Source organism: Peromyscus californicus, unplaced genomic scaffold, assembly GCF_007827085.1.
Source record: "Peromyscus californicus insignis strain IS unplaced genomic scaffold, ASM782708v3 Scaffold_5__1_contigs__length_169319896, whole genome shotgun sequence".
In the NCBI taxonomy this organism is placed as follows: domain Eukaryota; kingdom Metazoa; phylum Chordata; class Mammalia; order Rodentia; family Cricetidae; genus Peromyscus; species Peromyscus californicus.
Window position 1 is genome coordinate 152,632,400 of NW_026294573.1, and position 16,434 is coordinate 152,648,833.

A 16,434-nucleotide genomic window follows, 5' to 3' on the forward strand; every position below is an offset into this window, starting at 1 on the left:
AACTTTAATTTTGCTACTGTTATGAATGATAATGTAAATAGTGTGTTCTGATAGTCTTAGGTGACCCCTATGAAAGGAGTTGCAACCCACAGGTTGAGAACTGCTGTGAATGTAATCCTTCCTAAACAGGTTAGCAACTAAAAATGAAGCATGCAAATATGCCCATGGGCACCAGTCTCACTTAAACCTCCACACTCTGCAGTCTCATTTTCTTGATTTGAAATGAAAGGAAATTTCAAACATCTCATTTACTTTTTTTTCCTAATTGCATGCCCTCTCTCCACTCTGTACAATTTCAACCACTCCCTCTTCTGAGAAATATCGGTTTGGTTTTGTTTTTGTTTTACAAACAATGTTAATCTGGAACATTAATTACAAATAGGATATTGGATGCAATAAACACTATTTCAGAGATTTTTTTCTTTTATATGAAGTTTGTTCAGGCACCCATACATGATTATCTTCCTCAGTTACACTTCATTTGTCTTCTGTAGCTTCATTCATGAAGCTTTGTGGGGATTAGTTCAGCTACCCTGGAAAGCTCATGAAGGCTTTCCTGCCTTATACTGGAGATCACTGAGTTTGAATGGGCCTCAAAGCTAAGTTATTTCTCTACTCATGTACTAGAAAATCCTATCTATACACTCTTAAGCTGGTGCATGAAGTTTCAATCTCAAACTAAGATCCAGTCAAACTGACTAAAAATAGAAACAGTCTTGTTCATGGACCCCTCTATGTAATGTGTCTTCAAATACTTACTTCCTTGCTGGGTGATAAATAAACTTGGACATGAGATGATCTCAGCAGTTTGACAGGCACCTGATGTACAAATTTCACTTTATGTTTAGTAGATTTCAACATATGACATTCAAAGTAATGTCACTCAATTTGAAAGTGAAAATTATTAAAGATGAAGGCATATGCATATAACTTACAAAAGTATAAAATAGAGAATAAATAGTGTCTTATCTGTTAAATTACTCTTTGACTTTTTTTTTGATGGCACACCAGAGGTGATCTGGCTGCATAGTAAGATGCTGTTAACTTATTACCAATAAATAGGGAAATGCATAATATAAAGTATCTGTTGAATCAATAAATTAATATTAAATTTCAACTGGAATACTGTATTGGTTACATAAGTAAAGTCTTCTGCAACAACATAGAATAAATAAGGCTTACTATTATTGACTTGGTAGCAGATCTGTGCACATTATGATACAACCCCAAAGTTATTTCCTGATGCAAAAGGATATGAGTTAAATTGTCTCATTTAGGCATATATTTACTAAGCTGATATTTGCTCATATTTTTCATGTGCACTTTCATATCTAAGCTACATGGATTTGTCTAAAGAACAATAGAATCCACTATTTACTGTTTGACAGTTCTTTCAGGTTAATCTTAGATTTGTAATATCCTTGAGATATATGTTTCAAATAATCTCTTCTGAGAAATATGTTGGAACAACATCTATTTTTGAATAAATAGAATATTATTTGGTTGTTTTAACATTTATTGTTACAATAAGACACTAATTGCAGATCATTTAAATGTAATTTTGACTCATAATTAAGTTAATTGAGAATTTTATCTTTATTCTTTTATAGAACTTATATATTGTTCTGGTTAATTGTTTTCCCACTCAACACCAGTGTCATTTAGATGAGGGAAGCCCAATTGAGAAAAATGCCTTCAGATGATTGGCTCATAGTTATTTTCTTTGTTAATGACTGATATGAGGGGCCCAACACACTATGGATGGTACTCTCCATCCCAGGGTGATGATTCCATGCTGTTTAAAGAGGCAGTCTGAACAAACCACAGAAGCAAGGCAGTAAGTAACCTGAGTTTTCCAAAAGTCTCTGCTTCCTGCTTCCAGGATATTACCTTGAGTTTATACACTGACTTATTTTCAGGTTGGACCACAGATTGTAAGTGAAAATAAAACTTTTAGTCTCCAAGTGCTGTTGGTCATGGAAATTTATCAAGCAACAGAAAAAAAACTAAGTCCATCTATTCATATTACATCTACTCCAATGTGAATTTTAAAGAAGATTTATGAAAATATTCCAAACAATCTTGATGTATTCAATATAATAATAATTTTATTAATGAAAATGAATCACTCTACTTTAGCACAATGTCCATCTATGATCTTATTTATTCAGTTTCTTCTACTATTTTATAAAGTTTGTTTATATGTGTTTTTGAATTGTTCATATTTGTGGCTGAGGTGTGATAATGTGATACATGAATCCAGCTTGTAGTGACAAAGCAAAGTACTTAGCATTACACATCCTTAATCATTAATTGCTTCCATGTGTTTTGAAGCTTCTGACTTCTTTCTTCTCAAAATGTCAAATAGACTTTCTAAACTATAAAAATTATAAAGACTATTGTAGCTAGAGTTTTCCTGCCTGGCCCACAGTCAGGGCAAATCTCTCTCATCTGCCAGTCCCAAGCCGCTCAAACCCGATCAAGTAAACACAGAGACTTATATTGGTTACAAACTGTATGGCCGTGGCAGGCTTCTTGCTAACTGTTCTTACAGCTTAAATTAATCCATTTCTATTAATCTATACCTTGCCATGTGGCTTGTGGCTTACCAGTACTTTACATCTTCCTTATCCTGATGGCGGCTGGCAGTGTCTCTCCCACCCAGCTTCCTGTTCTCTCAATTCTCCTCTCTATTAGTTCCTCCTATACTTCCTGCCTGGCCACTGCCAATCAGTGATTTATTTATTGACCAATCAGCAACACATTTGACATACAGACCATCCCACAGCACTTCCCCTTTTCTTTTCTTAAAAAGGAAGGTTTTAACCTTTACACATCTCCAAAGTCAGCTTGGTATATTTGGGAATTTGGGCGTAGCTTCTCTTACTACTTCCTGCTGGAGGGGGGCGCTGTATCTTCTGGGGACACAAAGAAAAGTTTAGGATTATGGAGTAGTCCATGAGGGTGTATCGTCTGAGCCAGTTGCCTTGAAACCATTCTGGATGTTGGATCATCTGGGCCATGGTGTCATCGGAGACCTTTCAGGTGGTCTTGGCTGGTCAAACCTGATGTGTCTTAATCTGGAACAAATCCATAGCCTCTGGCTTTCTGTGGAAACAAAAGAGACTCTTTTCCAAAGCAACAGACTATAAAGACTTGTGCTGTACAACATGTGTACTTGTATTTATTTGTCCTACTTGTATCTTATATTCTCTCTTTTTTACTTTTCTTTTTTTCTTTTTCTCTTTTTCCTTTTTTTAAGGTGGGGTAGATGTACAGGGTCCTACCTTGTATGGGACTCACAGACCTCCCATCCTCTGCTTCCCAAACTGTTTTTGAAGTTATCTGCCACCATGCCTGACTTTTCCTGATATTTTAAATTATTTGCCCTATGCTTCAGAGTCTCTGGTGACTATTGCTTGTCTATGTATGTTCATGAAATGAACTTTGGAAAATTCCATATAAGTAGCACATCCTCCAGTTCTGTCTGTAATGGTAAGGCTTTAGTCTCTTTTGTGTCCAGATAACACTTCATTGTGCATGTGCATCACCTTTCCTTCACCCATTGATCAGTTAATGAACATATAGCCACTTCTTATTGGCTATTAGAGATGGAGCTGTAAACAAGTATAAGATGGCAAATATCTCTTTGGAATACTGTCTTCATGACCTGAGACTACACAGTCAGATTTCCAGGTCATATGGTAATCGTATCTTTACTCTTTAAGGCATATCCTTAATTTTTATCATGGTGATACAAATTTTCATTCACTAATAAGCTATGAATGATGAGAAGTTGTCAGTTTCTGCCAGTTTGATGATAACTATTCTAATAATCTGGAGAAGGCTGCTTGTCTTCTTGTTATGTTTTATTTGCATTTTCCAATGATTAGTCACATCAAGCTTTTTGCATGTAATTGTTGAGCATCTGTATATATGAGATATGGAATGACCAAAGACCCTGAGTTGCAAAAAGCAATTCGAATGGAAAACAACAGAGTTGGAAGAATCTTAAAATATAATACAAAACTTTGTTTTTTAAACAAATTTAATCAAGCCATTCTCATTTATGGAGGGATAATTTAAAAGGCTTTAAAGTAGAAAAACTTTTTAGAAGGGTACTGATGATTAAGAGTTTTCAGGTTATAATAAACTCCTATCACTAACAAAGTACAGAAACCAATGTGGGACATTCCTTGCATATTTTGGCATGAAGGTGTACTTGCTCTTTCAATGAAGGAAATTGTCCTTTTGGAAAGGCCTATGTGGTTAGGAAACAAGGGTAACCTCTAGCCATTTACCTGTGAGACACTAAGGCCCTGGGTTTGTAGATACTAATGTCACAATGCTAACAGAAAAAAAAAAAGTTGAGAGTTTTAGATAAGGTCTGCATTCACTAACAGAGTTTCAATGGAACACTATAGCATGTAAGAAATGTAAAATTGGAAAGTTAAGCTAAGATAAATGTTGTTGAAATTTCTAACCCTAAGATTAAAAAAAATGATTGTGATATTTTATTTTATGATCTTTTTATTAATATCTTTTAAAAGCCTGTTTGTCTCCAATAAGAGACAGAAAGGGAATAGATCCAGACTGGGAGAGGAGCTGGGGAGAAACAAGAACAGTAGAGGGAGAGGAAACCGCACTCAGTTCTTAGATAGGGTATCCCCCTTGGGTCCCTCTCCTTGGGGCTCAGGAAACTGTGGAGGAGGATGCAGGAAGATTGTGAGAGCCAGTGGGGATGGAGGACACTGAGGAAACAGTGCTTCCCAGACACAATGGTCTTGCTAATGTTTTCCTGCCTGGCCCACAGTCAGGACAAATCTCTCTCACCCGCCAGTCCCACAGCCTCTCAGACCCGACCAAGTAAACACAGAGACTTATATTGGTTTCAAACTGTATGGCCGTGGCAGGCTTCTTGCTAACTGTTTTTACAGCTTAAATTAATCCATTTCTATTAATCTATACCTTGCCACGTGGCTTGTGGCTTACCGGTACTTTCCATCTTCCTTGTCCTGATGGTGGCTGGCAGTGTCTCCCTCACCCAGCTTCCTGTTCTCTCAATTCTCCTCTCTGTTAGTCCCACCTATACTTCCTGCCTGGCCACTGACCAATCAGTGATTTATTCATTGACCAATCAGCAACACATTTGACATACAGACCATCCCACAGCACAATGGGACTAAAGCACATGGAAACTCTAGGAAACTAGGGCAGTGTGCACAGAGCTTGCACAGGTCCAAGCCAGTTGGGACCCAAGCAATGAGATGGAAAATGGACACAGCCCCCATCCTGAAGCCAGAACCTATCTTCAATTGACAACTGCTCATAAAGGAAGAGAGTTTTCTTCAGACTCCATGCCTAGTAGTAGATTGTTAACACAAAACAAACTTGATGGTATTTTTGGAGACGTTTTGTCTCATATGCTTTGTTTTGGGTTGTTTATTGTTTTCTTGTTGTTTGTTGTTTTTTAACTTTACTTATCTTTTGCTTACCTATTTTGCTTTCTGATTTTGTGTTTTTATGAGTTTTGTATGTATGCATGTGTGGGTGTCTCTGCATGTGTGTGTTTCTTGTCTTTTTTCTTTTTGTTTGTTTGTTTGTTTTGTTTTACTCTGTTTTTTAGTTGGCCTATTGGTTTTCTGAAGACAGAGAGTGAGAAAGAAGACACAGAGTAGTATAGAAGGAGCAGTGGTGAGGATCTGGGAGGAGATGATAGAGGAGAAATCATGATCAGATTATGGTGTATAAATAATTTATTTTCAATTAAAATAATCTGGACTGAAGAGATGGCTCAGTGGTTAAGAAACAAAAAAAAGATTGTGATACTTGAAATTTATGAGGTTTTAGAGTCCTTTACTATACAAAATAGTTAGTAAATGTTCATTTATCTTCCAAGTTTTTCTTTCTGAATATCCAATTTACAAGTTGGCAGGCAGTCACCTTTATTTTAAGCTCTGTACTTTAAAAATGTTTTCTAATTGTGTTCTGTTAATTTGTTGTTCCTCTAAAGTTTGCTGCATTTTCTTCTCTGGGCTATTTTGAAGAGTTTCCTGTTTTTCTATTTATTGTGCATAAGTAGTCATGGTTTTCTTTGTATTTATCCCTAACAAAGTTGCTAATCTTCCTGAATTTATAGATTGATTTTTTCTTTTGCATTTTATTTAAACCTAGACTCCCTATTGTTGAACCATTCCTCCCTCCCTTGTCCCTTCTCTTCTGAAGTAATAATGTTATTTTTATGTTTGTGTGCTCCATATGTTTCTATATATCTCTTGGCTCCCTGCTGCCTTTGTAATGTGTTCTCTTCTTGGTTTCTGAGTCCTTGGTTGCACATGTGCATCATGAAGACACAGCTAGTTCTGTTAGGAGGACTAGGCACAGGTTTTATTCTTTCCTCTTTTTTTTTTCTGCTTTTGTGAGATAATGCCTAAAATACGACTTGTCTTATGGCTTACTGGTAGAGAGCACGCTGTGGTGTGACACTGTGACAAGGGAGATATGAGCAAGTGACTGCTCACCCCAAATAGGGAACCAATGACAAAGCAAAGTAATGACACCAACCAAAGTCCAACCTGGTAAGCCAATGAGTTTTATTGGGCATATTTACAAGAATATGGGTGAAAGTTTAGTTACAGGAACAGGAATGACTCAAAGATAACAATATCACAGAACGCCCACTCCAGTAGGAATGATACCCAGGAAAACTAGAAACCTGGGGCGTGTTGCACAATGTGCAGGTTGACCAACAGGTTGCAGAGTGTCCCAGACACCTTAGTTGGCCTGAGCATCTCAGCTCAGTTGGGGTGAGCCTCTTCTATGCAGCTCATCTTGTCTCTGTTTCTGCCAGACAGTCTAGTTTGTCTTGGAGTGTCTCTCCATGCTTCTTACTGATTAGATATGCTTGGTGACAGTGGGTCCTAGCATATCTGCTTAATTTCGAGGATTTCTGAAGCCATCTTATTGTTTACTTCCTGAAGGTAAGGAGCTCCCCTGGGGGATGGAATCTTTTACCTCTACTTAAAACATTATGTAGTTTCACACCCTTTTAATACCCTGTGTTTTATAGAGTTTCACTTCAACATTAAGGGTTTTCATCTCAGAGGAAACTGCAAAATAACACCTATCTAGTACATGTAAGGTTTGAAGTTTAATCCTCAATTTCATACACAGAACTAAATCTGGAATGCCCAAACTCTGATGTGGAGACCCACAAAGATTTCCTAGTAAGAGCTGAGCTTGCTTTACCCAGCAGAGCTGCATTAGGGAATTGCTTGACCACGTACCAGGTGTTTGGAAGGGTCTGCACTTGGGTATGTGGCTTTGATCTAGCAAGGGGAGGTCTTTGCTCCATCCCTTGGCATTCCTTTTAAGAGCCCTTTAGAAGAGACAGAGGAGGCCAGTGATAAGGATCCAGGCCCTCCTGTGTTTCTATCTTTATCTCTCCTCACTATCTTTCTATTTAAATATTTCTCACTTCTCCCTCCTCAAGACTACCCTGGGTTAAGAGTGGGAGTGGGGCCCTCACACTCTGACATCTGTTTGATCTATTCTATAAAATTGTCCCATTGGGACTGCCCTGGGCACCAAGGAAGCATCATGTTCCTGCCCAGTGCCATGATGGACAGAGCAGGGCAAAGAGGCACATATAGGCCCTCCCCAGACTTTGAGGAAAAAACATGAGCCTGCTCAGTGCTTTGTGGCACTGGGCAGATGGGACACTGTTATGGTGAAGAAATGTACTCTGTGTGTGTGTGTGTGTGTGTGTGTGTGTGTGTGTGTGTGTGTGTGTGAGAGAGAGAGAGAGAGAGAGAGAGAGAGAGAGAGAGAGAAAATGGTTCACTTTCCATGGACAGAGGCATATTGGAAAAAGTGAAAGCAGTGAGGAGTGGGCTAAGATGGTTGGCATGATTGCCACTCAGTGACATGGTGATACCTTTGCCTAGGTTCATGCTAGGCCCAAGCCTAAGTTCATAGCTCTGATGCAGGCATTCTGTGTTGATGTAGGATGTCCTTGATACCACCAAAGGCAGAGACAATAGGTCTTGCAGGCCACAGGAATAAGTTATAGAAATTCAGCTGTATATTAAATCTATACCTAGAAAATTCAAGGTATTTTTTCTAGAAGAAGTCATTTATCAAGGAATATTTTGTGTTATTCAGTTTTAATATTTCAGCTATCTTCTGCTGTGAAACTCTTGTGGGCCCATATACTACTAGGCCGTATTGGCAAACAGTGTATGATCCTCAGACCTAGTGCTGATTTACTGGGTAACTAACACCCCTACAGTGCCTAGGAGACAGATGGGCTGTTTCTTGTGAAAATGAAGCTCAGACCATCCCTTGCCTTCAGGCCTAGTAGCATTGCAGAGCTATTGACTCAGGACAATAGTGCTTTTTGCATAACCAGGTGCAATAAGGACTGGACTAAAATTCCAGAAGAGGCAGAGCCTCATGGCCAGAGGAGAGGAGAACAAGGAGAGTTTTCTGTAGTTGGTAAGGCAGAGCTGATTGGCTGGGGAGAAGAGAAGAAGGCAGTTTCTGTAGATGGTAAGGCAGAGTGACTCAGGCTGAGGAATGAGGATCAAGGAAAAGTTTCTTGTAGACTGTAGATGAATGAGGTCAGGAGAGGAGAAGAGGAAGGAAAGATGGAGGATGAAGGAACAGGGGACAAAGATGAGATCAAAAGCATAAGGGCTTAGTTATTACTAGGGCTATGAGGGAACAGAAAAAGTAGGTACAGAGAGGAACTGAGAGTCAGGACGGAGCTGAAGCTGTATAGACAGAATTTTGTCTTAGAGAAATAAATTAGCAGACAAAGTAGCATGGTGGGCATAGATTGTTTTCCCTCAGATAACCCCACATTGGACGTAGTGCCTTCCCCAGGACTCTGGGAGGAGTTTCCTCAGGGAAGGCCCTTGGGAAAATTCCATTAAATAGGGCTGTACAGAGTTGGCCCCATCCCTCACTGGCTGCAACACTAGGGAGAACTGGTCCTGACCCTCACCAGCTGAAGCACTCAGGAGTGAAGGTCCCACACTGCACCCGGACAGCACAATAGAGTTGACCCTTTTTGCAGGGGCATGGATGAGCTGGCCCTGAGGGCCTGAGAATTGGAAGGCAGGTCATGCCCCTCTTGTGGGCCATGTGGTAGGGTGGGTGAGAGAAAGATGCCCTCCACCACTACCCCTCAAAATGTACAGCTAGTGGGAGACCCTACTCCAACAAGAACAAGCCCTGAGGTCATAGGAGCAGGAGAGCTGCCCATATTTCCTACCCACTGCAATACTTGGGAGAACAGGCCCTGCACTTCACCTGGGCAGCAAACACAGCCATCCTTGTTTGCTGAGGTTCAGGTAAGCCAGCCCCAAAGCTGTGAACAAGGGAAAGCTGTCCTCACTGTTCATCTATCACGTGGTGGTGAGGGCAGTGAGATACTCAGGAAAGTGGCCCTGTTCCTTGCCTGGGCAGTACAGTAGAGCTGACCTTGATGGCAGAAGGAGGTGTGAGTGAGATAGCCCTGAGGGTGTGAGAGTGGGATAGCAGGCCATACCACCCTTGTTGGCCATGTGGTAGTGAGATCAAAAGAAAGATGCTGTCTCCCCCTTACTTCTGCTGCCTGTTGTGGGTGAAAGAGCTGACCCCATCTCCTTTACCAGCTGCAGCACTCTAGAAAGTGAAGCCTGCACCTTGCCAGGAGAGAATGGTTGGCAGAGGTGTGAATGAACCAGCCCCAAAGTTGTGAACATCACTTACCTGTCATGTGGGGACATGGGTGGGGGAGAATGCCCCCTGGCCCATCACTGCCTGAGGCAGGTGGGAGAGTTGCCACTGAGGTCATAAGAGCAGGAAAGCTGCTGCTGCCCCTCACCAGCTGCAACAGTCTGGAGAACAGGCCCTGCACCTCCCTTGGGCAACATAATAGAGCCAACCCTGTTGGCAGAGGTGTGGGTCAGCCAGCCCTAAAGTTATGGGAAAGGGAGAGCTATCCCCATTACTCATCTGGGCAGCATGGGAAAGGGAGACATCTCCCAACATCAATGCCTAAGGCAGATGGGAGAGGTCCCCCACTACTCATCTGTCTTGTGGCAGCATGGGTGGGGGAAAGAGACCCCCCTCCCCACCCCAGGAGGGAGAGCTAGCCTTGAGGTCATAAAAGCAGAAGAGCTATCCCTGCCCCTCAAGAGTTTCAGCACTCAGGAGAGTGGCTCCTACATCTCACCTGGGTAACACAGTAGAGCTGGTCCTGAAGGTGTAGTAGTTGTGGGAGAACCAACTTTGAGGCTATGAAAGTAGAATTGACCCCACCCCTTGCTCATCACTGCAGGGGGTGAGCTAGACAAGGCAATGCTAAGGAGCTCACCCTGTAGATGAAGACAGGTGATTGCTGGTGGGCTGACCAAGCCTGCAACAACCCAAGCCTAAAACCAGGGTTAGGTGTTGGTCCACCCTATCTGTGATCTGCTGGAGCATAGGCAGGGTGGGGGTGGGCCTACAAACCCAGAGCTACAGGATCTCTATCACCCAGGGCAGCAACAGTATGTCCAGGAAGAGTCCCAGTGAGGGCCCACTGTTGATAGTGTAGTAGAGACCAGGGATCTTGAACCGACCCAAACCAATGACTCTTTGTGATAAACACCTACATATACAGATATATGAATAATATATAGATATATGAATAAAAGGGTTTCCTGTGTGACTCACTGTGTCACACTGCAGCTTCCTTTGTTTTTCTTTTTTCTTTTTTTGTTTTGTTTTGAGACATGGTTTCTCTGTGTAGCTTTGGCACCTTTCCTGGAGCTCACTCTGTAGCCCAGGCTAGCCTTGAACTCACAGAGATCTGCCTGCCTCTGCCTTCCGGGTGCTGGGATTAAAGGTGTGTGCCACCACTGCCTGGCTGTTTTTCTTTTTTTATCTTACATTTTATTTTTTTTGGGGGGGTGGGGTGGGGGAGGGTTGTAGGAGCAGAGGGAGGATGCAAGGGGATGGGAGATGGGTGGGATCAGGATGCATAATGTGAAAGATGTATTAAATTATTATTTAAAAAAGATTGTCTCATCTACTTGGGTACTTTTTGTCTGCTTTATGGTTCCAAAACACTTTCAAAAAGAAAAAAAAGTCAATATTTGGCTTATGCCATATTCTTCTGTTGTCTCAAGAAAAATAGTCTATGTAATTTATTCATAATTTGTAAGATCCATTTCTGGAAACCCTGATGTTTAGTGTCTTGTGTGAATCAGTTTTTCTTTTAAAACATGGGACAGTAGTAGCAGAGGCATGGAATTACCTTTAAGTAGCTATACTATCAATGAATTAAACAAATGAGATTTAGCTAGAGCACACTTTCTGAGATAGCTTTGAGGATCAGAAGAAAGTATTTGGCAGTCTCTGAGAGATCAAACATGCTGAGATATGAAGATGAGGTCAATGACCTAATGCAATCTGAGATGCTGATATGAAAATGAAGGTGTTTGTGTGTGGGGTGTGTGTGTGTGTGTGTGTGTGTGTGTGTGTGTGTGTGTGTGTGTGTGTGTGTTACTATATTTTGTATTTTTTATAGACAATACAGTTAGAAAATCTCAAATTTAGTTTAAATATTTGTGACTTTATAAATTTAATTTCAATGTGACTTACAATCCCCAAATTATAGCTATCCATATCATGTATGCAATTGCCTTGGCCTTGGCCTGGATTGGGAGAGAGCACAAGAAAAGAGACTCCTTAAGAACCACATGGGATCCAGTCTTGTCCCTTTGTGTCTGTCAAATGCTGCAGTTTTACACACAAGAAGCCCAAGCTTACATTTAAGTGAAAATCTACAGCGGCAGTGTCAAGCCAGAAATGTGGAGTACAGGGTTTTATGGTCCTGGAAAGAATTTAACAAATCATAACAGTCACTGCACTATTAGGAGGAGAAGCACCAGGTATCAATAAACACATCTCCCTTCCTCTTTTTCTCTGCTTCTTTCACCTAGCTCTGAGCAATGGCCATCAATTTCATATGGCAGATTGAGCAACGGCATTGTCACTTTCATTGAAAGATAGATCCGTAGACCTGGTGTTCTTTTATTTTTCAAAATTATTTATTTACTTTTTAAATTTTGTGTGTGTGTATATATATATATATATATATATATATATATATGTGTGTGTGTGTGTATGCATAGATGCATGTCTGCATGCGTATATGTATGTATGCATGTATGTAGGTATGTATGTGCACCACAGGAGTGCAGTTCCTGTGCAGGGCAGAGGAGGACATTAGATATCTCTTAGATATCACCTGTGTGCTCAAAATCAAACCTGGGTGCTCTGAAAGCAGAGCTCTCTTAATTCTTGAGCAGTTTCTCTCTCCAGCCGAAAATGCATTCTTCAAAAGCAAAACTTACCTACGAAAAAGTGATTAAAATAAAGAACAGATATTTTTTAGGGATCTGTATAATAAGAAATACATTTTTTCTGTATCCATATATAGCTTCTAAAAATCCCTAAGTGATAGGGTTTTATTTTTCTTCTTGTTGGGCCACGTTTGACTGCAGCTGAGTTTATGGTATGGAGGTTACCTGAGATACGGCCTCCAGTACTCTATGAAACTACAGAAAGATGTACGATTAAGCCTGTGTGTTTGTGTTTTTAAGGTGTGCTGGGATTACTCAAGGTCACAGGCTAAGGTAGAAGAGCTGAACTGTAGAAAAAGGAGGAAAACATGGAAGAAGTTCTCTCTGCAGGGAGAAAGTGTTAAAGCAGTGGAGCTGCTCCCCCTCCCTCCCTCCCACCTTCCCTCCTTCACAGAAGCAATGTAATCATACAAGAAGCTTGGACTCGAGTTTTTGCTTTAAGAGTCAAAGCCAGCAGAGCAAAGAGAAGAGTTCACAGTCAATCTTGGGACACTTCCTAATGTGACTCTGCAAAAAGCTTGTGTTCTTTGAAAGACCTCCAGCTCCCTTCCCCCAAACAGCTAGCCCCTTGTCACTCCAGTGTCCTGACTTTGACCTGCACCTTACTCAGCCAAGTCAATTCATTACTTCAACTCCAAGGGTAAAGGGGACTTTATTGTGTGTAAAGGTATAAAATAGTACATGACCCCCTAAAATGTAATAACAAGACAATTTTACTAATGTGTTGATGCATGTTAGAAAAGACAAATGAGGAAATGATTTGAAGTTTTTGACATCTTTTTTCTCCAGTGACATGTCATGCTTAAAAATTGAGAAAACAACATAATTTTTCAAATAAATGTTATTTTATTATGTTATATAAAAAAAGATAAAGCCCCCAAATAGCCTTAGAATAGGCCTGATTCCCCAAAAGCTCTATGTTCAGAAGACTAGAGTTTTCAGTCTTACTTGTTGAAAAATGGGTATCCAGAGTCCAGGAAACTAATCTCTATGGAATCTCTTGAATGGTGAGTTTCAATTAGCATTTGGTTTGGTAGGTTACTGAATATAGCTACACACTATAAGGAAGATCGTATACCCCAACATTCTAGAAGCAGGAACTTCTCCAGACCTTTGAGTTACCAGCTACCTATTTATTTGAGTTATTTATTTTTAGTGATACAGGTGATTGAACTGAAAACCTGACACAAGCTAGCAAGGGCTCCACCGCTGAGCTATAATTCCAAATCCTTTTGTTGTTGTTGTGTTGTGCCAGAGTCTCAGTAAGTCTCACTAAGTTCCCAGGCTGGTCTTGAAGTAATGATGTTCTCCTTTCAGTCTCCTTAGTTTCTGAGAGTAGACCTGTCAGGTTCACTTGTTTATTTCTGTTCTTGATAACATATTTTATAATAAACCAGCAAGCATACGCAAATTATCCCCTTCATATTCATGAGCAATTTTAACAAATTAACAAACCAAAGGAGGAAGCATTGGTAACCCCAACTTACAAGCAAAAATATGGAAGGATCAAATGAGGTAGGCCTCTGGAATGAGGGCAGTCCTGTGGGGTTGAGTCCTGAGCTCCTGCGACTGGACAGAAACTCCAGGTTGATGGTGTTAGAACTAAAGTGAATTCCTGAATATGCATTTGCTATCAGAGAACTAACCCACACTGTGAAACCCACACATTCAGTGTCAGATATGTTCTATGTGATCTTTTGAACAAAATGAGCCATCAGCACATCATTTTTCATGTAGAATCTTTCAATATGCTGGTTAGATCTGTGGAAAATGGCAGTAACACCACCACCATGGGAAGAGGCTCCTGACAGAGATGATTTCATATTTGAATCAAACTTTTCAGGTTTGTCAAATATTATCACACAAACAGCTACGTATTATCCAGGCAAGATATATAAGTGTCTATCAGTAGATTATGAAGAGAGACTACTAAAGTAATTAAAAATATAAAGAGATTTATAAGAACTATGCTCAGTATGCATAGAAGTTTTCAGAAAACAAATTGAACTCTGTTACATAAAGACAAGAAACTCAAAAGGGGACTTTCAGGACAGAGTTTACAAGGTGCTAATGCCTTTTACTTTAGAAATGGAAACATTGAAAGCAGTGCAAAGCTTAATAAAAATAACTGTCAACTCATCTTTAAGCAAATTAAACATTTATAGAGCATTAAGCTTTTAGAATCACCCACCTCCCAGACACTGAAACTGCTATGAATCTTTCTTTGAAAAGATAAAGACTCTAGCCAGTCCTGTGGGGATTTGAAATTATGGCTCCAGGGTGTCTGAGTGTTATGAACAGACGAGCAGGAGGCTGAATATCCAAAGACTCAATTATAATATGAAGCACATTCTTAGATTTCAGTGTTTATTTGTATTGGCAGCTCTTTGAATCCACGTAAGTAATTAAATGTATTTTTTTTTTCAGATAGCAGATAGGATTCCAGGTTTCTTCAGTAATGAATACCACAGCAAATGAAATCTTAGAGCTTTTAATTAAATCATTAGTTTCCAAAAGTTATCTTAGTTAAATTATTTCTTTTCTGTGAATTGGTGTTTTCTCTCTTTTTTCCCCTCAATACATGTTTAACTCCTTCCTAAAAAGTAGGAGTTGGGTAAATCTTCATTTTTAAATATTATCCAATAGTATCTTTCCAGCACTAAGCAGACTAGATTTTTTTCTTGTCAAAGTTATATAGCAGTTTTAAATCTTTCCTTTTAAAAAAGTCATTATTTTATCAAATTGGTGAATACCCTAATTGTCATCATAGAGCCTTCATGGAAGACTTCATCTGATGGAAGCAGATGCAGAGCTCCACAGTCAAGAACCAGGCCAAGCTCCAGGAGTCCAGTCGAAAATAGGCAAGAGGGATTATATGAGCAAGATGGGGGAGTCAAGATCAAGATGGGGAAATCTACAGAGATAACTGAACCAAGCTCATAGGAACTCATGAATTTTAGATTGACAGCTGTGGAACCTGCATGGTACAGGACTAGACCCTCTGCCTAAGGGATACAGTTGTATAGCTTAATCTGTTTGAGGGGAACCTGGCAGTGGGATCAGGATCTATTCCTAATGCATGAGCTAGCTTTCTGGAGCCCATTACCTATGGTTGGACACCTTGCTCAGCCTTGATGCAACTGGGAGAGGTTTGGTCCCCTCAACTGAATGTACCAGGCTTTGCTGACTTCCCATGGGAGACCTTACCTTTTGGAGGAGGAAATGGGGGGTGGATAGCAGGGAAAGGCTGGGGTGAGCAGGAGGAAGGATGAGAGAGCCATCTGTGGTTGGAATATAAAATGAATAAAAAAGTTTCTTAAATAAAAAAAAAACTCATTATTAAGCTCACATGGATATTTCACAGCCACAATGCACAACCAGTACTATTTTGGATATTTTTAATATGAACCAAATGAGAAAATATAAATTTGCCTCTATTATAAGTTTAGAATGTGACATTTTAATTTTTTTATTTTTTTTATTTTATTTTACAATATAATTTAGTTCTACATATCAGCCATGGATTCCCTTGTTCTCCCTCCTCCTGACCCCCTCCCCTTCCCCCCAGTCCATCCCCCATTCCCACATCCTCCAGGGCAAAGCCTCCCTGGAGGATTGAGTTCAACCTGGTAGATTCAGTCCAGGCAGGTCCAGTCCCCTCCTCACAGGCTGAGCCAAGCATCCCTGCATAAGCCCCAGGTTTCAAACAGCCAACTCATGCACTGAGCACAGGACCCGGTCCCACTGCCTGGATGCCTCCCAAACAGATCAAGCCAATCAACTGTCTCACCTATTCAGAGGGCCTGATCCAGTTGGGGGCCCCTCAGCCATTGGTTCACAGTTCATGTGTTTCCACTCATTTGGCTATTTGTCCCTGTGCTTTATCCAACCTTGGTCTCAACAATTCTCGCTCATATAAACCCTCCTCTTTCTCGCTAATTGGACTCCCTCCGGAGCTCCACCCGGGCCCTAGCCGTGGATCTCTGCATCCAGTTCCCTCAGTCATTGGATGGGGTTTCTAGCATGACAATTAGGG